The sequence below is a fragment of the Schistocerca serialis genome, chromosome 3 (genome assembly GCF_023864345.2).
Source record: "Schistocerca serialis cubense isolate TAMUIC-IGC-003099 chromosome 3, iqSchSeri2.2, whole genome shotgun sequence".
Lineage (NCBI taxonomy): Eukaryota > Metazoa > Arthropoda > Insecta > Orthoptera > Acrididae > Schistocerca > Schistocerca serialis.
In genome coordinates, this window is record NC_064640.1 from 9,783,310 (window position 1) to 9,805,763 (window position 22,454).

At 41.1% G+C, this 22,454-nt stretch overlaps 1 long non-coding RNA gene across 4 annotated transcripts in view; it reads left to right on the forward strand.

The window, feature by feature from the left end:
* LOC126469664 (uncharacterized) overlaps positions 1-22,454 on the forward strand; it is a 64,325-nt gene that overhangs the window by 14,200 nt on the left and 27,671 nt on the right. For 2 of the 4 annotated variants that reach the window (XR_007586040.1, XR_007586039.1), the window contains exon 4: positions 5,671-5,801. The exons of 1 other annotated variant lie outside the window; for it this stretch is intronic. This is a non-coding gene — a long non-coding RNA (uncharacterized LOC126469664). Of the gene's footprint in view, positions 1-5,261; positions 5,280-5,670; positions 5,802-22,454 lie in introns of those variants that run through there. One more of the 4 variants, XR_007586042.1, reaches the window with a different exon arrangement.

Consider the following 22,454-nt stretch of genomic DNA (forward strand, 5'->3'; position numbering starts at 1 on the left):
GCTAAGAGGTAAGTGGTGGCTGAATCTAGTTCAATGTTCATGTAAAGACCTGTTCTGTCAGTACTGATAGATTTCTCTGTTTGCAAAATTCACACAGAACAGTCAAGATACCCTTAGATTTAAACAACTCACGTTGAGTTTTCTTGCTACTTTCTGTCATGATTTGTACAAACCTTTTTTGTAGCTTAAAGATTGTTTGTATATTCTGCTCATTTCTTCCCCAGAATATTATCCCATAACAAAATAGAGACTGAACATATCCAAAAGAATAGAAAAGCAACTGGAATCACTCAATAGAGGAAAGTCCACTGGACCTGACGGGATACCAATTTGATTCTACACAGAGTACGCGAAAGAACTTGCCCCCCTTCTAACAGCCGTGTACCGCAAGTCTCTAGAGGAACGGAGGGTTCCAAATGATTGGAAAAGAGCACAGGTAGTCCCAGTCTTCAAGAAGGGTCGTCGAGCAGATGCGCAAAACTATAGACCTATATCTCTGACATCGATCTGTTGTAGAATTTTAGAACATGTTTTTTGCTCGAGTATCATGTCGTTTTTGGAAACCCAGAATCTACTATGTAGGAATCAACGTGGATTCCGGAAACAGCGATCATGTGAGACCCAACTCGCTTTATTTGTTCATGAGACCCAGAAAATATTAGATACAGGCTCCCAGGTAGATGCTATTTTTCTTGACTTCTGGAAGGCGTTCGATACAGTTCCGCACTGTCGCCTGATGAACAAAGTAAGAGCCTACGGAATATCAGACCAGCTGTGTGGCTGGATTGAAGAGTTTTTAGCAAACAGAACACAGCATGTTGTTCTCAATGGAGAGACGTCTACAGACGTTAAAGTAACCTCTGGTGTGCCACAGGGGAGTGTTATGGGACCATAGCTTTTCACAATATATATAAATGACCTAGTAGATAGTGTCAGAAGTTCCATGCGGCTTTTCGTGGATGATGTTGTAGTATACAGAGAAGTTGCAGCATTAGAAAATTGTAGCGAAATGCAGGAAGATCTGCAACGGATAGGCACTTGGTGCAGGGAGTGGCAACTGTCCCTTAACATAGACAAATGTAATGTATTACGAATACATAGAAAGAAGGATCCTTTATTGTATGATTATATGATAGCGGAACAAACACTGGTAGCAGTTACTTCTGTAAAATATCTGGGAGTATGCGTGCGGAACGATTTGAAGTGGAATGATCATATAAAATTAATTGTTGGTAAGGCGGGTACCAGGTTGAGATTCATTGGGAGAGTGCTTAGAAAATGTAGTCCATCAACAAAGGAGGTGGCTTACAAAACACTTGTTCGACCTATACTTGAGTATTGCTCATCAGTGTGGGATCCGTACCAGATCGGTTTGACGGAGGAGATAGAGAAGATCCAAAGAAGAGCGTCGCGTTTCGTCACAGGGTTATTTGGTAACCGTGATAGCGTTACGGAGATGTTTAATAAACTCAAGTGGCAGACTCTGCAAGAGAGGCGCTCTGCATCGCGGTGTAGCTTGCTCGCCAGGTTTCGAGAGGGTGCGTTTCTGGATGAGGTATCGAATATATTGCTTCCCCCTACTTATACCTCCCGAGGAGATCACGAATGTAAAATTAGAGAGATTAGAGCGCGCACGGAGGCTTTCAGACAGTCGTTCTTCCCGCGAACCATACGCGACTGGAACAGGAAAGGGAGGTAATGACAGTGGCACGTAAAGTGCCCTCCGCCACACACCGTTGGGTGGCTTGCGGAGTATAAATGTAGATGTAGATGTAGAAAATATGTTGTTCTTGTGCACGAGCTACTATATGCTGAATTTATTGTTCTAAGTGCAAAGCACGTTGAAGCTATTAGCTTCCCAATGGCAGTATTATTTTCAGTCAACTTAATTGTGCGTCAACATGAATTCCTAGAAATTTTCTATTTGATACACATTCTTTGAGCTCATCTTTCACTTTTAGAGTTACTTTTGGGTTTTCTGCTTATGCAGTAACCAATACTTTTTTTTATGTGAATTTGTTGTCTACCTACGTGGCGGTGTATCACCGATAAGAATGTTACTGTAATCGGCAACCAGTAATGTTTCACCATGTTTGACACTCTGGGGAAAATCATTGATATATATATATCAAGAAGAGTATTGGGCCAAGCACATTTCCTGGGGCGGGGGGCTGCAATATTAATGTATTCTGGGTTAGTGAGGTGTTTTATGATATGGTTGGAGTTTGTTTGAGAGATCTCTACCCGTTGCACTTTGTTTTTCATGTACAAATGAAACCATTTATTTCTTTCCTCCTTACACCTGTAGTGTCCAGTTTAACAGAATTGTGTGGTCTACTGTATCAGAGGCTTTGCTGAAGTCAAAGAAGATACCTGGTATAAAGGCTAAAGAGATACCATCAAACTAACGACCAATTTCACTTTTGCTGGCTTTCTCAAAAATATTTGAAAAGGTTGTGTTCGAGTGTCTCCTTAAGCATATGACTGCAAATGATATATTGTCCAAGTCACAGTTATGATTTCTGAAGGGTTTTGATATAGAGAAAGCTGTTCACACCTACAGTGAGAATGTACTTAATTCATTAGATAATAAATTACAGGCTACTGGCACTTTCTGTGACATGTCAAAAGCCTTTGACTGTGTGAACCACAGCATTCTCCTAAGTAAATTAGAGTATTGTGGTGTCACCGGCAATGCTGCAAAATGGTTTGAGTCTTATCTATCTAACAGGAAACAAAGGGTGTTGTTGTGAAATACCTGTGCAGTAAGCAGTCTGTCTTCATCTGATTGGGAATTAATTACATGATGTGTTCCATTTTGGGCCATTGCTTTTTCTTGTGTGTATAGTAATGACCTCTCATCTGTTACATTGCCAGATGCTAAGTTTGTTTTGTTTGCAGATGATACAAACACTGCAAAAAGTAGCAAGTGAAATTTTCACTGACATTAATAAATGGTTTAAAGCTAATTCTTTGTCATTAAACTTTGAGAAGACCCACTATATGCAGTTGAGAACCTGTAAGAGATTTCCTTCCAGCATGAGTATAACATATGAAGACACGCAGGTCGAAGAAGTTGACAGTGTTAAATTTCTGGGATTACAACTTGATTATAAATTCAGTTGGGAAGGGCATACCACAGAATTGCTGAAGTGCCTGAACAAGTCTGTATTTGCCGTGAGAATTGTCAGACGTAGGAGATACAAATACAAAAAAAAATTGCATACTTTGCTTACTTTCATTCTATTATGTCATATGGGATCATATTCTGGGGCAACTCGTCAAACTGAGCAAAAGTTTTTAGGGTGCAAAAGCGTGTAATACGAATCATTTGTGGTGTAAATTCAAGAACATCTTGCAGAAACCTGTTAAAGGAACTTTGTATTCTAACCACTGCTTCTCAGTATATTTATTCCTTAATGGAATTTGTTTCAAGTAATACATCTCTACTTCCAGCCAATAGCTCAGTACACAGTATCACTACTAGGAATAAGGAGAATCGACGTAAAGGCCTAAAATCACTTACCTTGGTCCAAAAAGGGTCCAATATTCAGGAACACACATTTTCAATAAATTGCCAGCAACTATTAAAAACTTGGTTTCAGATAAAGTACGGTTTAAACAGAGTTTGAAAGACTTTTTGATGAGCAACTCCTCATACTCCATAGATGAATATCGTAACAGAGACTGTTAAGTCAGCTTAAGTAAAAATATCTGTTAGATTTCAGTTGTGACAACACTTGGTAACAACAGTCAGGATTAGATATTTTGCGTACGGTAAATTTATTAATAGTGGATAACAGTGCTACGTTCTGACAGTGTTAATTCTGTAAATATTAGCTGTCCCAGTTTACTGCATTGTATTAACTTACTTTTGACTATCTCCTGACAAATGATCAGGGTAGTAAGTACTATATTCAAATGTTTTATGCCATACTTTGGCATGTTCCACACCCACGAGAATCGTCTCATTTTTTGGGTCTATGGAACGAAAACTGAATCTGATGTAATCTATACGATCTCCTTTGTTTAGTGCTTCCGGTACATTTGTAAAATGAGCTGTAGCTGATGGTCTGCTTGTGCCAGGCCTCAAAACAAACTGTCCTTTACACAGAAGATTGTACTTTGTTAGGTACCTCACGAGCCTCATTTTTATTGTTGATTGTATTACTTTTGAAAACAATGACAACAAAGAGATAGGCATATAGTTGTATATCTTTTCAGGGCCGCCTTTCTTATGTAGAGGCAGTACACTTGCATACTTTAGTGTCTCTGGGAAGCAACCTGTGGTGAATGATTCATGTAAAGCGTCTTTGATGTCTATACAGTCTTTTAGCAAGCACACATGCACTTCATCAATACCTACTGAGGTTTTATTTTTTAGGTTCCACACAACTTTGTCTAGTTCTTCTGCTGTGGTGGGTCGCAGCATCGCTACATTTGGAACATATTTCAGTGTTCTACAGGCTGTATTTTGTCAAATTTGTGTTGTAGTTTGGTAGCTATGTTGCTAAAGTATCGATTTGTGAAGCATGCTAGTTTTTGGGGTCATGTATTGTGGTACCATTGTGCTGAAACTGTATGTTTACCTGTTTAGTCATTTTTTCTATTTTTTTCTTGTTTGGTGATATTCCAGGCTGCCTTTATTTTGTTTTCTGCCTTTTCTATAAATTTGTCAATTAGCAACCTTTTTGTTGCTAGCAAAACTTTTCTGTGTATGTTTTACATGTTTGGTAGTATTTTTGAAATGCAGGATCATTTCAGTTGTTTTTTATGCTGATGAGGTGCTTGAGAGCTGGGAGGAATTCCTTATCACTGTTTTTTATGCTGCTGAGGTGCTTAAGGGTTGGGAGGATTTCCTTATCCCATTCGTCACCCAGTTGCTTTTATTTTATGCTTTAATGACTCGGAGTGCTTTTGGGAACACTTCTTTGAACTTGACTTAAATATTGATGGAACCTTTGAAATCTTCCCGTCCGCACTAGTGTCTGTGTACACTCCTCCCCATCTTTCATTGTTCATTTGTGTGGCAAATGCAACCCTTTATGGCTTAGAGAAAACGGTTTCATCTTGTACATTTATGTTTAATTTTAAGAACTGACTGGAATGGTATGAAAGTCCAAGGTTATCCATTACATCATCACAATTTTCTTTCTCAAAGTTGGTTAGTATATAGTCAGTGATTAATGCTGAATGCTCTGTTACCCTTGTGGCTGTGGTTAATCAGTGGTGATATTCAATACTTATACATAATGTTGCAGGACCCATCTAGTTTCAACGTGTTGTGTAAATCTCCGCAAATAAGCATTTTACCTTCAGATTAGAAACCATGTCCAGTACTGGGAATAGTTTTGCTGTGAAGGTACAAGGTGGTTTGGTAAGTCTGGTAAATTTCCATGTAAGAAGGGAATATTTTTGTTGAGCCTTCATAGTTGGTAAGTGTGATTATTCCAAAGATCATATAAAGAATTTAAACCATGTACAGCATACAGTTCATTGTTGACAGCCGTCTGATTTGGTCTGTGTGTCAACTGTGATTGAAAATGAAGGAAACAGTTTTTGCTGTTGCTAGATGTTTTCATTTGAAGGGTTGGACTGGCGCACAAATATAGAGAGGTAGATGAAGTTCATGTGGACTGTGCACCATCATTGAAGACCATTTACTTTCAGATTAATAAATTCAGATGTGGTCGGACAAGCACTGAAGACGAAGCGTGCTCCATCTGTCCAGTTGTGGTCACTACAAAGGAAATCGACAAAATCCGTGGTAGGGTAATGCAAGACCAGAAGCTGTGTGCAAGGTAGGTGCTGCGATTGCTCATAGTTGACCAAAAATGCATCTTATCAATGTTTGAACACTGTGTCTGGTGATATTTAGTCACAATCCACAAGAATTTTTGTACTGAACTGTGACTGTTGATGAAACCTGGATCCTTCATTACACACCACAGCCGAAACGATGGATGCACCCTGGTGAAAGTGCACTGAAGAAGGTAAAAGACCATTTTGTTAACTGGTAAGGTGATGTCCACTGTCTTCTTCTTCTCCTCCTCCTCCTCCTTCTCTCTCTCTCTCTCTCTCTCTCTCTCTCTCTCTCTCTCTCTCTCCCCCCCCCCCCTCCCTCCCCCTAGGAATAATCCTCATAGATTATTAGGAAACAGTCAGAACCGTAACTGGACTCTATTATGATTTATTATTGGATCATTTAAAACTAGCATCAGCTGAAAAGAGACCAAAGTTGGCACGCAAAAAAGTGTTCCTTCACAAAGATAATACACCATCCCACGCGTCAGCGATAACAATGGTGAATGTGCGTGAATTGGGCTTTCATGTTGTTCCTCATCCATGCTGTTCATCAGACTTACCCATTTGCCTTTTTCCTGTTCCCTTACTTGAAACTTTGGCTTGCTGGGAAGAAACTTTTATCGAATGAGGAAGTGAGTTGCAGTCGAACAATATTTTGCAGAGTTTGATAGAACCTATTTTTTGGATGGGATGGAAAAACTGGAGAATCACTGGACCAAGTGTAAATCGTTCAGAGGAGATTGTCTAGTGGTAAGGTGAAAATCAAGGTGGATTGTTTATGAAACAAACATGCTTAGTACAGTTAGTCTTTGAAGCACAGATGGCTGTCATGTCTTTATAACTGATACCTCTACATGTTTTTCCTCACTTCATGAAATGATGTCACTTCTAACTTTATACATAATCCCTTCCTTTAAAATGGTGACAGGAGCCGAGAAAGCGTATGTCGTGCTTGAAATGCACTCACATCAGTCAGTCATAACAGTGCAACGACACTTCAGGATGAAGTTCAACAAAGATCCACCAACTGCTAACTCCATTCAGCGATGGTATGCACAGTTTAAAGCTTCTGGATGCTTCTGTAAGGGGAAATAAACGGGTCGGCCTGCAGTGAGCGAAGAAACGGTTGAACGCGTGCGGGCAAGTTTCACGCGTAGCCCGCGGAAGTCGACGAATAAAGCAAGCAGGGAGCTAAACATACCACAGCCGACGGTTTGGAAAATCTTACGGAAAGGGCTAAAGCAGAAGAAGCCTTACCGTTTACAATTGCTACAAGCCCTGACACCCGATGACAAAGTCAAATGCTTTGAATTTTCCGCGCGGTTGCAACAGCTCATGGAAGAGGATGCGTTCAGTACGAAACTTGTTTTCAGTGATGAAGCAACATTTTTTCATAATGGTGAAGTGAACAGACACAATGTGCGAATCTGGGCGGTAGAGAATCCTCACGCATTCGTGCAGAAAATTCGCAATTCACCAAAAGTTAATGTGTTTTGTGCAATCTCACGGTTTAAAGTTTACGGCCCTTCTTTCTTCTGCGAAAAAAACGTTACAGGACACGTGTATCTGGACATGCTGGAAAATTAGCTCATGCCACACTTGGAGACCGACAGCGCCGACTTCATCTTTCAACAGGATGGTGCTCCACCGCACTTCCGTCATGATGTTCGGCATTTCCTAAACAGGAGATTGGAAAACCGATGGATCGGTCATGGTGGAGATCATGATCAGCAATTCATGTCATGGCCTCCACGCTCTCCCGACTTAACTCCATGCGATTTCTTTCTGTGGGGTTATGTGAAAGATTCAGTGTTTGAACCTCCTCTACCAAGAAACGTGCCAGAACTGCGAGCTCGCATCAACGATGCTTTTGAACTCATTGATGGGGACATGCTGCGCCGAGTGTGGGAGGAACTTGATTATCGGCTTTATGTCTGCCGAATCACTAAAGGGGCACATATCGAACATTTATGAACGCCTAAAAAAACTTTTTGAGTTTTTGTATGTGTGTGCAAAGCATTGTGAAAATATCTCAAATAATACAGTTATTGTAGAGCTGTGAAATCGCTTCAATCATTTGTAATAACCCTGTATATCTTCTGAGTTGGGGGGTTGGTTAAATGACCCAATTAATAGTTTAGTCAGATTGTCAAGTATAACCTCTACCCATACTATTTTGCAGGAACTATCTACTTCAATTTCACTACAAGGAAAACTACTTCTGATGGCAATAAATACTCCACCAGCAGTTGTATTTAATCTATGCTTTCTGAACACTGTTAGATCATTAGAAAAAATTTCTGCTGAACTGACTTCTGGTTGTAGCCAGCTTTCTGTACCTACAACTATCTGAGCTTCAGTGCTTTCTATTAGGGCTTGGAGCTCTGGTTCTTTCCCAACACAGCTATGACAATTTACAACTATAATACTGATCATTTCTACAACTAACATACTGTGTTTTACCTGCCCTGTTTTAGACGGACACCCTTTCTGTGGTTTCCTGAGGCCGTCTAACCTAAAAAACTGCCCAGTCCCTTCCACACAGCCCCCGCTACCAGTGTAGCCACTTCCTGTGTGTAGTGGACTCCTGACCTATTAAGTGGAACCCGGAAACCCACCACCCAATGGTGCAAGTTAAGGAATCTGCAGCCTACACAGTCACAGAACCGCCTGGGCCTCTGATTCAGACCCTCCACTCGGCTCTGCACCAAAAGACCACAATCGGTTCTATCGATGATGCTGCAGATTGAGAGCTCCGCCTTAACCTCTCAAGCAAGACTGGTAGTTTACCATTTCTGCTAGCCACCCTAAACCAGACAATCTGCTCCAATTCAAAGCGACACATGTCATTGGTACTGACATGAGTCACCACCTGCAGTTGGCTGCACCCTGTACTCTTTGTGACATCTGGAATGACTACCCCCTAAATGCACACAGAGTGCACACTGGCTTCCTTCCCCTCCTTGGTAGCCATGTTCCTAAGGGGCCTCATTACGCACCTAACGTAGAAGCTCCCAGCTACTGGCAAACACACCCTCTGTGAATGCCCAGACCTTGTGGGCTGAGAAGCTTCCTCTGTATCCGGCTAAGAGATGTCAGCGACAGATAACGCCCAAAACCTGTTCGTCAAATGAACTGGGGAGGCCCTATGATCAGCCCTTCGGAAAATATTCATTGCCTGCCAGACTTTGGAATGATCTCCCACTTGGCCACCACAGAGACAGGCTGGACAGTGAAGGGGGAGGCATGGTTATAGCGATAAAAAGTGCAATACTATCAAAGGAAATTGACGGAGATCGGAATTGTGAAATAATTTGGGCGAAGGTCATAGTTTATAAAGCAGGCTCGAACACGGTAATTGGATGTGTGTATAGGTCCCCTGGCTCAGCAGCTGTTGTGGCAGAGCACCTGAAGGAAAATTTGGAAAATATTTAGAGTAGATTTCCTGACCATGTTACAGTTTTGGGTGGAGATCTTAATTTACCAGATATAGACTGGGAGACTCAAACATTTATAGTGGGTGGCAGGGATAAAGAATCTAGTGAAATTTTTTAAGTGCATTATCTGAAAACTACCTTGAGCAGCTAAACAGAGAATAGACTCGTGGCGATAACATATTAGACCTTCCGCTGACAAACAGACCCGAACTATTTGAAACAGTTAATGCAGAACAGGGAATCAGTGATCATAAAGCGGTTACTGCATCGATGATTTCAGCCATAAATAGAAATATTAGAAAAGTTAGAAAGATTTTTCTGTTTAGCAAAAGTGACAAAAAGCAGATTTCAGAGTACTTGACGGCTCAACACAAAAGTTTTGTCTCAAGTACAGATAGTGTTGAGGATCAGTGGACAAAGTTCAAAACCATTGTACAATATGCATTAGATGAGTATGTACCAAGCAAGATCGTAAGAGGTGGAAAAGAGCCACCGTGGTACAACAACAGAGTTAGGAAACTGCTGTGGAAGCAAAGAGAACTTCACAGCAAACATAAACATAGCCAAAGCCTTGCAGACAAACAAAAATTACACGAAGCGAAATGTAGTGTGAGGAGGGCTATGCGAGAGGCGTTCAATGAATTCAAAAGTAAAGTTCTATGTACTGACTTGGCAGAAAATCCTAACAAATTTTGGTCTTGTGTCAAAGCGGCAGGTGTATCAAAACAAAATGTCCAGACATTCTATGACCAAAATGGTACTGAAACAGTGGATGACAGACTAAAGGCCGAAATACCAAATTTCTTTTTCCAAAGCTGTTGCACAGAGGAAGACTGCACTGTAGTTTCTTCTTTAGATTGTCGCACAGATGACAAAATGGTAGATATCGAAATATATGACAGAGGGATAGAAAAACAATTAGTCTCTCAAAACAGGAAAGGCCGCTGGACCTGGTGGGATACCAGTTCTATTTTACACAGAGTACGCAAAGGAACTTGCTCCCTTGTGTACTGTAGGTCTCTAGAAGAGCATTGCGTTCCAAAAGATTGGAAAAGAGCACAGGTCATCCTCATCCCCGTTTTCAAGAAGGGACGTCGAACAGATGTGCAGAACTATAGATCTATATCTCTAACGTCGATCAGTTGTAGAATTTTGGAACACGTATTATGTTAGAGTATAATGACTTTTCTGGAGACTAGAAATCTACTCTGTAGGAATCAGCACGGATGTTGGAAAAGACGATCGTGTGAAGCCCAGCTCGCGCTATTTGTCCACGAGACTCAGAGGGCCATAGACATGGGTTCCCAGGTAGATGCTGTGTTTCTTGACTTCTGCAAGGCATTTGATACAGTTCCCCACAGCCATTTAATGAACAAAGAGCATATGGATTATCAGACCAATTGTGTGATTGGATTGAAGAGTTCCTAGATAACAGAACACAGCATGTCATTCTCAGTGGAGAGGTCTTCCGAAGTAAGAGTGATTTCAGGTGTGCTGCAGGGGAGTGTCGTAGAACCATTGCTATTCATAATATATATATAAATGACCTTGTGGATAATATCAGAAGTTCACCGAGGCTTTTTGCAGATGATGCTGTAGTATCTTGTGAGGTTGTAACAATGGAAAGTTGTACTGAAATGCAGGAGGATCTGCAACGAATTGACGCATGGTGCAGGGAATGGCAATTGAATCCCAATGTAGACAAGTGTAATGTGCTGCGAATACATAGAAAGAAAGATTCCATATCATTTAGCTACAATATAGCAGGTCAGCAACTGGAAGCAGTTAATTCCATGCATTATCTGGGAGTAGGCATTAGGAGTGATTTAAAATGGAATGACCATACAAAATTAATCATCAGTAAAGCAGATGCCAGACTGAGGTTCTTTGGAAGAATCCTAAGGAAATGCAATCCGAAAACAAAGGAAGTAGGTTACAGTACACTTGTTCGCCCACTGCTTGAATACTGCTCACAGGTGTGGGCTCCGTACTAGATAGGGTCGATAGAAGAGATAGAGAAGATCCAATGGAGAGCAGCGTGCTTCGTTACAGGATCATTTAGTAATCGCAAAAGCGTTACGGAGATGATAGATAAACTCCAGTGGAAGACTCTGCAAGAGAGACGTTCAGTAGCTCGGTACGGGCTTTTGTTGAAGTTTCGAGAACATACCTTCACCGAGGAGTCAAGCAGTATATTGCTCCCTCCTACGTACATCTCGCGAAGAGACCATGAGGATAAAATCAGAGAGATTAGAGCCCACACAGAGGCATACCGACAATCTTTCTTTCCACGAACAATACTAGACTGGAATAGAAGGGAGAACCGATAGAGGTACTCAAAGTACCCTCCGCCGCACACTGTCAGGTGGCTTGCAGAGCATGGTTGTAGATGTAGATGAGGGGTCAACTTCAGTGCAGGCAGTATCCAGGGTGGCCACAGCAGTGGGCCGAACAGGGGACACGTGTGACATGCTCGATGTCTGTCACATCACCACATCCTACCCTCCACAGTGGTGCCCCATGGCAGCAGCCTCAAGCTGTGTGACTGAATCCAACGCAGTCTGGAGCTGTGAGCAAAGGGTCGCCAACTCGGCTCACATCTGTACACACAAATCACAGTTCCTATCCGTTACTGCAGTTGCTCCCGTTTGAAGCTCGTAAAAATATACAACAAATGAACTGTGTACTCGCCTTCTTAGCAGCAGGAACACGAGGTGCTCTGTCACTGAGGATCTATCTGACACTGAGCTATACTAACCAAAACAAACAAAAGTCTGTACAATACGAGGGTCGATAGCAGCGGCTTGCAAAACAGCCTTTGTGTAGTGAATATCTTGAACGTATTAGTTTCCCTGCAGAACTTGCCTGGACAGCTGGTGTCCGGTTACTTCACTTACGGTCATAACAGTTCAGCCTGTTTAGCTGCCGCACATTTTGGTTACCAGTGTAAATGTATCACCTCAAATGTGTCATTTATCATTGCTTGCAATAAATTACTGCCGGTGACCTCTAGGAAACACACGATGAATAATTTGCTTACATTGGTACTAATAATTAGCTACGCTTCTGCTTCCCACCTCACACCCATTCAGTGTCAGTGTTCCATTCGTTTGAACTCTTGCACTGATTTTCCAGTGTGTCGCCTCCTGCATTGTCATTGAGTGGCATATGCTGTGGCTGGAAAGACTGAGACCATGCTGTCGGCTCTCTTACAAAGGTGCATTTAGATGAGCCATGTTTTATGGCAATATTTGGGGGCAATAAAATTGCCATCAATGTTGCTTCAATAGACTTCAACCTTGCAGTATGGCTGTGCAGTAATGTTGGTGTTACAGGCTGTTGCAGGTAGTTGACAACTTACTGCCGAGGGGTTGCTGGTGTCTTCTACCAACGATGGAGAACATTTCGTGTTGCGAGGCAACGTCTGTGTCTGTCCTTGTCTGTAATTACTTCCCTTTTGCTCTCATCTTTGTTTCCTAATTCTCTCTGAAAGTACTTCAGTCACATGTTTTGCTTTTGTTTGGGAGTTTGTACATGTACCCAAATGTGTTGCAGTTGTTTGTTGTGTACAGCAATGGAGAGGTGAATGAACAAAAAAACTATGAATTTTATAAGTGTGATTCATCTAAAACCTGTTTTGGGATGTCAAAATTAATGTATAATACAAAAACTGTGATCCGAAAAAGATGGAAAGCTGTTCCCGATCAGCTAGGCATCACACTCGACAAAGCATACATAAAATTCTGAAGTCCTCGAACTTAAGTCAGATGCGAGGCAAAATAGTTGCATAGGAGAGTGGAACTGTTCATTCATGTGGTTTGCATTTGATGTCATGAGTTTCATACAGTCTTAAAGCGTACCTACACTACTGGCCATTAAAATTGCTACACCAAGAAGAAATGCAGATGATAAACCGGTTTCATTGGACAAATATATTATACCAGAACTGACATGTGATTACATTTTCACGCAATTTGGGCACATAGATCCTGAGAAATCAGTACCCAGAACAACCACCTCTATCCGTAATAACGGCGTTGATACGCCTGAGCATTGAGTCAAACAGAGCTGGGATGGCGTGTACAGGTACAGCTGCCCATGCGGCTTCAACACAATACCACAGTTCGTCAAGAGTAGTGACTGGCGTATTGTGACAAGCCAGTTGCTCGGCCACCATTGACCAGACGTTTTCAATTGGTGAGAGATCTGGAGAATGTGCTGGCCAGGGCAGCAGTCGAACATTTTCTGTATCCAGAAAGGCCCGTACAGGACCTGCAGCATACGGTCATGCATTATCTTTCTGAAATGTAGGGTTTCGCAGGGATCGAATGAAAGGTAGAGCCACGGGTTATAACACACCTGAAATGTAACGTCCACTTTGCAAAGTGCCACCAATGCGAACAAGAGGTGACAGAGACGTGTAACAAATGGCACCCCATACCATCACGCCGGGTGATATGCCAGTATGGCGATGACGAATACAAGATTCCAATGTGCGTTCACCACGATGATGCCAAACACGAATGCGACCATCATGATGCTGTAAACAGAACCTGGATTCATCAGAAAAAATGACGTTTTGCCATTCTTGCACCCAGGTTCGTCGTTCAGTGCACCATCGCAGGCGCTCCTATCTGTGATGCAGTTTCAAGGGTAACCGCAGCCATGGTCCCCGAGCTGATAGTCCGTGCTGCTGCAAATGTCGTGGAACTGTTCGTGCAGATGGTTGTTGTCTTGCAAACGTCCCCATCTGTTGACTCAGGGATCGTGACGTGGCTGCACGATTCATTGCGGTCATGCGGATAAGATGCCTGTCATCTCGACTGCTAGTGACATGAGGCCTTTGGGATCCAGCACAGCGTTCCGTATTACCCTCCTGAACCCACCAATTCCATATTCTGCTAACAGTCATTGGACCTCGACCAACGCGAGCAGCAATGTCGCGATACGATAAACCGCAATCGTGATAGGCTACAATCCGACCTTTATCAAAGTCGGAAACGTGATGGTACGCATTTCTCCTCCTTACACGAGGCATCACGACGACGTTTCACCAGGCAACACCGGTCAACTGCTGTTTGTGCATGAGAAATTGGTTGGAAACTTTCCTCATGTCAGCACGTTTTAGGTGTCACCACCAGTGCCAACCTTGTGTGAATGCTCTGAAAAAGCTAATCATTTGCATATCACAGCATCTTCTTCCTGTCGGATAAATTTCACATCTGTAGCATGTCATCTTCGTGGTGTAGCAATTTTAATGGACATTAGTGTACATCAAATCAATAGGAAGTGGTTTAAGAAATAAAGTGTTTGACAGGACAGTGTTCGTATTCTCCCAAGAAATTTTAGGTGGTAGTTCTGAAGTGTTACAATATCACTTCCATTGTGACTGAGAATGAAGCATTATTGTGTGAACTGTTTTGTAAATTTATAAAATAGATGTAATATGATCAGTTTTTTATGTGACATTGTTTTGTAAGATGATGATTTCTGCCATTTGGAAAAAGGCATCCACTTGAGGACTCATTGCAGAAAATGATAAATAAATACCCAAAGTTAGTATCAGCTTTTACAAATTGTTGTTGTTGTTGTGGTCTTCAGTCCTGAGACTGGTTTGATGCAGCCCTCCATGCTACTCTATCCTGTGCAAGCGTTTTCATCTCCCAGTACCTACTGCAACCTACGTCCTTCTGAATCTGCTTAGTGTATTCATCTCTTGGTCTCCCTCTACGATTTTTACCCTCCACGCTGCCCTCAATATTAAATTGGTGATCCCTTGATGCCTCAGAACATGTCCTACCAACCGATCCCTTCTTCTGGTCAAGTTATGCCACAAACTTCTCTTCTCCCCAATCCTATTCAATACTTCCTCATTAGTTATGTGATCTACCCATCTAATCTTCAGCATTCTTCTGTAGCACCACATTTCGAAAGCTTCTATTCTCTTCTTGTCCAAACTATTTATCGTCCATGTTTCACTTCCATACATGGCTACACTCCATACAAATACTTTCAGAAATGACTTCCTGACACTTAAATCTATACTCGATGTTAACAAATTTCTCTTCTTCAGAAACGCTTTCCTTGCTATTGCCAGTCTACATTTTATATCCTCTCTACTTTGACCATCATCAGTTATTTTGCTCCCCAAATAGCAAAACTCCTTTACTACTTTAAGTGGTTCATTTCCTAATCTAATTCCCTAACCATCACCCGACTTAGACTACATTCCATTATCCTTGTTTTGCTTTTGTTGATGTTCATCTTATATCCTCCTTTCAAGACACTGTCCATTCCATTCAACTGCTCTTCCAAGTCCTTTGCTGTCTCTGACAGAATTACAATGTCATCGGCGAACCTCAAAGTTTTTATCTCTTCTCCATGGATTTTTATACCTACTGCGAATTTTTCTTTTGTTTCCTTTACTGCTTGCTCAATATACAGATTGAGAACAAATGTTAACCTTTTAAGTGGGCATGACTGTTATATCCGTCCATGCTCTGCTATTGCACAGTGGGTTCGACGGATATATCCATCCACTGCGTTCTGTGGCTAGTAGCTAGTGGGAATGACGAGTTATCAGCCTGCTGTTGACACTGTGGTATTAGTTGAGCTTCGTCCACTAGATGGCAGCTCTTGTCACGCAACACAGTGTGTTCTAGGCTAGTTATAACATTGTCCACCCGAGCGCGCGTCGAGAAAATGCGTCCTGTGAAGCAGCCACAAAAGCGCACCTTTTTCGTCTGTATTTACCGCAGCGTTAGTGAGTGAGCTTTTGCAATGGCGAAAAGAAGTCGTTCACCAGATTCGGCGATTGAGAAGCTGTTTTTAGAAAGTGACGAAAATTTCAGTGACAGCTATGAAAGTTTTCAAGATACAGATGTTGAGGCTAGTGAAAGTGACTTCGATTCGGAAACATCTGATGACGAGACACTACTGCAGCAGACGGTACCTAGTGAATTTGTGCGTGCTAGTTCAGTTCGTATTCAATATTTGTTCAGTGGTAATAGTGGTACAGTTGTGCCTTTAAAACAAAATTATGTGACGAGTTGTTTTATGTGTTTTGTGGATGATGCTTTGTGCACAATGATAGCTGAACAGACGAACTTATATGCAGAACAGTTCATAGCTTCTCATCCCAATTTAGCAGCACACTCCAGGGTACACAGTTGGCAGAATACTACACACAATGAGGTAAAAACACTTATTGGAATTCTTTTACTTCAAGGAATTCTTCACAAACCAGACCACAAAATGTACTTTTCAAAGAGGGAATCAGTTGACACACCTTTCTTCAGGAAAGTGATGAGTGAAAAGCAGTTTCATCTTCTATTGAAATTCCTCCACTTTGCTGACAATACCTCATATGATCCACTAGGCACTATCAGCAGAAAACTATTCAAAATTCACCCCATTATGGAGCGTCTGTGGTGTAAATTCAGATCATTGTACATGCCAGAAAGGAACATCACCGTTGACGAATCGTTGTTGCTCTGGAAAGGACAGCTTGGATGGAAGCAATATATTCCATCAAAGCATAGCAGATTTGGCATCAAATTGTACGAACTCTGTGAAAGCAGTTCTGGGTATGTATGGGACTTTATTGTTTACACTGGAAAGGACACTAATTATGGTAGCCACTATCCAGACCAAAAAATAACCTCTCGGAATTGTTTTGGAGCTTGCACACGATCTACTCGGGAAAGGCCACTGTATTTACCCTGACAACTGGTACACCAGTACAGATTTGGTGGACAAACTAACCAGCAATAACACGGATGTTGTCAGCACAATGCTGCAAGACAGGAAGGGGTTCCCTGACTTCATAAAAAAGGAAAAACTGAAGAAAGGGGAGTACATAACAGGGTACAAAGGCAAGCAGATGGTAATGAAATGGGATGACAAAAGAGACGTTTTTATGGTCAGCACCTTCCATGACGGTACATTTGTTAATGTAAACTTGAATAAGGGAATCGTTCAAAAGCCACAAGTTGTTGTTGACTACAACAAGAACAAGAATATGGGGGGGGGGGGGGGGGGGGGATAGGTGCGATTCTCAGTTAGAGAGCTACCAGATGGCCAGAAGCAGGCTGAAAAAATTCTTCAGAAGCTTTTCCACCACTTGTTGGACATTGCATGCTACAATGCATACATTCTGTACAAGAAGCATGGTGGCGAACAAAGTAGAATGAGCTTCCTGATTAGTCTTGGTGAACAGTTGACCATATCTTCACCACATCAAGGTACATCAGTAGGACGACGACCTTGAACACCAAAAGCAACACACCTTACTGCCAGGCGTTTTCCAAACCTTCTGCCACCCACAACGAAGAAAAGACCAACAAGTAGGTGTTTGGTGTGTACGAGAAAAGGCCTTTGCAAAGACACTTCATACTGGTACGCAGAATGCGAATTTTCCTTGTGTGCAGCACCTTATTTTAAAATGTTTCACACTGAAAACGATATGTAATATTGTGAAAATACAGTTTTGTTAACTTCCGCAATATATTTTATTCATTTCAACCTAATATCAATTTAAATTCAACAATGAAAACGTGAAGGAAAACCTGAGAACAGTGCGCAGCACCACCGCGAACGGGCGCGCGGATGTATATTACCCACTGTGGAATAGGCGCGCGCTTGCGCAAACTACCCACTTAACAGGTTAATGGGAAACATCCCTGGATTGTAATACAATGATTACTACTAGACAGTCTGTAATACATGCTATAAGTACATTTGATTCACGATTGTGTGGTTATCTTTGGAATAATTATAAACAATGTAGGTAAAATAGTCCAGTCAATGAAGGAAAATTAAGGGAAAAATTCATATGACTACAGATTTTTGTACAGTGTTTGGAGGGAGTGCCATCAACAACTTACTAAAAATCCTGACTGATGGGTGGACGGTATTCAGAGGTCACTTTTTACGTTTTTTGTTGAATAACTCGAAAACTGCCGTTTTCTAGTGAAAATGTTTCCCAGCACAAAATTAAACTACAGGAAAGTTCCTATTCATAGGACTGCATTGTAGGGGATGGAAAAATCACAGATTATTAAAAATATTTTTAATGGTGTAAAATTAATGTTTATTTTTAAATGAAGTAGGTTAAAAACAAACACTCAATGTGTGCCACATATAAGTGCAGTAGGACCAGATCAACAGATAAATTGTGTTCTTGGGATGTAACAGGATGGAGGTTAGAAGTGTGAGGGAAGGTTGCCAGATTGTGGTCACACACTTCCATCCTGGATAGGCTTGCAAACTGAACAGTGAGCAGGCCCTTCCCCACTCTTATCTATCCCACTATACCACAAGAAGTAATTACAGGTTGTTTCATGAAGTCATACCAATCCTTCTGCAGTGCATCTTATGAATCACTGGCAACACAGTGCACATACATACCTGGTGAGCGTTTATTTTCTGCAATGTTTGTTAACACTACATGGAATACAGATAGAGAGTTACTAATAATACTAATGCAAAAACCACACATGATCTACGTCTATGTAAATCTGTGCTCTGTTCCACACTGCTAGAGGGAAAGTTGGTTCTTAGTGATTCTGTGCAGCAGCAGCATTTTTCTGGGATAGACAACTTCCTCTACCACGATTGCTGCTCGCTTTTCAGTTTACAAGCAGGCTATATTTCTCCTGCATTTCCTGTCCTGTTCTTCGATGTGAGTTGACAAAATAACTTCACTGAGCTGGTTTTGATATAATGGAATTACTTTCATTTTATTGAGTTCTTATTTACAGTTGTTGGATGAGCTTTTTTATATAAAAGTTCACCAGCTGGAGCTGTCTTATCACACTGAAGAGCACCTGCATCAAGCGTAACATGCTGTCAATATATATTTGACAATGTAGATTTCATTGTCTCTACTATCACTTGATGGAATAATTTTCATGGAATGAGAGATACCAAATGAATCACTGCAGCCCTAGCCCTCCCAATCTCTGAAGAGACTCAAACGCCTCAGTTGGCTTGCTCTGCAACAGAACCAGGTTATGTAGATGTTACGTGACTTAATATATTTCAGTACATGTCAAGCAATGCATTAAAATAGATTACTGTTCTAGATTTGAACATAATCACTCCGTTTCATCAGACCACATCCACTTTCCGAGAAACACTGTGGATGTGTGGCAAGTTACTGTATCACACTCTAAAAGTGACAGCAATTCCTGAATGGAAGAGATTGATGCAATCTACCCATAACACAATTAATGCTGAGAGAAGTGCAGAAACTTTCTGGTCATTCATTAATTCACCGCCAAGTGACTACGGCACAGTTCCACAATACGCTGTCACTGATAGGTAGCAGCAAGGTGTCGCATCCATGAATTCAATCTGTTTTCCACCACCACCACATAGGTAGCTGACATCACCACACTTACAAATTATGTGCTTCTCAGCCATTGTTTATAGTGATGTATGTTACATAATAGCTAATTTAGCAACTACAAATCAGTACTTATATAATAAACTGAAAATAATTCCACTATATAAACATGAAATCAATGAAGTTATTTTGCCTACTCACATAAAAGGACTACACAGGAAATGCTGGCAAGGTACAGTCTGTAAACTGAAAAGCAAGCAGCGCATGTGGCAAGGAATTCACTTTTCCTGGGAAAACACTGCTGCTGCCATACAAGATGACTAAGGGTGAATTTATGCTCATGCAGAGAACAGTGTGAAGAGATTTAAGTGATTTCTGTCCATATGTGTTTCTTGCATCAGTGTTGTTGGTAACTCATGTCTGCATTCCAAGTAGTGTTAACACACTTTGTGGAAAATAGTACCCTTACGCATGTCTGTGCACTGTATCCCCAGTGGTCCATAAATTGCACTATGGAAGGGTCAGTATAACTTTGTGAAACAACCTGTAGTTACTTATTGTGATCTGATAGAGTAGAATCTCTCTCTCTAGTCTGTTACATCCCCAGAGCACTATTTATTCCTCAGTCGAGTCCTACTGCACTTCGATGTGGTACAAACATTTAATATTTGTTCTTAACCCACTTCATTTGAAAATAAACATTTATTTTATGCCATGTGACACAGAAACTGTTATTCCTAGAGAAAATATGAATAGGCTCTTTTTTGTAGGATATTTAATGCAGTTTAACCCTAAACTGGGACCCCTATGTTCAATCTTGGTTTAAAAGACAAAACTCATTTGAAATTTTTAATTTATGCTGTATAACATCTGTTTTTACAATTATTTAAGTGGTGTTTAAATACTTCTAGTTTATTTTATTGCACTAAACAAAGCCTGCAGCATTTTACTATTTATCACACAAAAGCACATAATTTTGTGTGGTTCGTTTAAATAGTACACATAAATAGACTGTTAGAATACTGAATTTTACACTCTGAAAAATTATACAATCTCTGTAGCAAATTAATTTCCAAATAAAACTAAATTCCATGGTTTAAATTTGTGCATAAAAATTCCACCCAATAAGTACAAAAAGGAAGTCCGTCAAATTGACATTCATTGCTGGGAACTACATTTTTCTTATCACCACTCAAAACATGTTAGATTTTAACAGACACTTTAAGTATCTCATTGAAGAAACAGACAGATCCCCATCACAACTGTCCTGAAGTCCGTCCTCTGGATGATACTCTTGTTAGACAGCAGAATTGTGATCACTGGCTAATGTAAAATCGTTGTCTTTTTCGGTTATTTCTCAATCTATATCACTGACACCTTCCTTCATAGACCAACTAACAATTCATCAAGCCCGGGAAAGTTAAAAATGACGCATCCGTGCCAACACATTTTGAGCTACTGTACTGAACAAACCAGGTACCTAGTTCACGAGGTGCGGTCTGAGAGACCCCAACATGTATCAGTAACATGTGTCAACAATAAACACAGAATGCGATAATGCAGCCGACAACAAAACATCGTAGGCTTGGCAGTTTAAGCAGGGTAGGAGTAGTATAGAAGTATTCCACAACTGGCCTTGGAGAGCGAGTTAGAAAATTTTCGTGCGGTCCGAGAGACCACACCTCATGAGTTATGGGTTAATTTCATCCTGGCGAATATTTTCTCTAGAAGCAACAGTTGTAGAATTATTCTAGGGAAAACATCAGAGAAATTTCAATTACAAAAATATTGTCATTCGGAAGTATAATCCCTTTCCTTTAGGCTGCATTCATGTTCTGTAGTCATTTAAAAAGTCAGTTATACATCATCATTTGCTCTTAGCTTCAAATTTACTATTCTGAAAAAGAAAGCTTTTTGCACATGCTGTTGCTGGTACTGCTGCTGCTAATAATGATCCTTCTCCCCAAGAAAGCTCTATGTAGGCTTGTTTGTTATGACCTTGATTCATTAAGAAAGTAGCTGTTGTGAAAAGGATTTTGCTGGATAACCCCAATATTTTAGTACAGCTGTTTATATTTGGCAAACATTTGATTTTTCAGTAACTGCCAGTGTTATCTCACTCTCCTTTTGAGTGATTGTCAAAAAGTGTAAGAAGAACCTTAATGATGATGCTCAAATCTCCGTGACTAAGAACTGAAGCAATTATTATGTACTGATAATCAATATTTAACATTTCAGTTTTCATCAGTGGTTGATCTATATAGTTGGTAGTTAAGTGACAGTTTCACAGCGGAAATATTCATTTGCTGTAGTGGCCTTTTTGATATACAGAAGCACTTTGTTTGATGAAACTTCCTGGCAGAATAAAACTGTGTGCCGGACCGAGACTCGAACTCGGGACCTTTGCCTTTCGCGGGCAAGTGCTCTACCAACTGAGCTACCCAAGCACGACTCGCGCCCCTTCCTCACAGCTTTACTTCAGCCAGTACCTCGTCTCCTACCTTCCAAACTTAACAGAAGCTCTCCTGCGAATCTGGCAGAAGTAAAGCTGTGAGGATGGGGCGTGAGTCGTGCTTGGGTAGATCAGTTGGTAGAGCACTTGCCCGCGAAAGGCAAAGGTCCTGAGTTCGAGTCTCGGTCCGGCACGCAGTTTTAATCTGCCAGGAAGTTTCATATCAGCGCACACTCCGCTGCAGAGTGAAAATCTCATTCTGGCACTTTGTTTGATGTTTGTAGTGGTGTTAGCATTCAAGTAAATATATCCATTCTTTTGACCGAAAATAGTGAGGAAAGTAAAGTAATGTTTCTGACAAATTATACAACAGAACGTACATATTTTGAGAATGAACAGAAGGAAAGGAAAG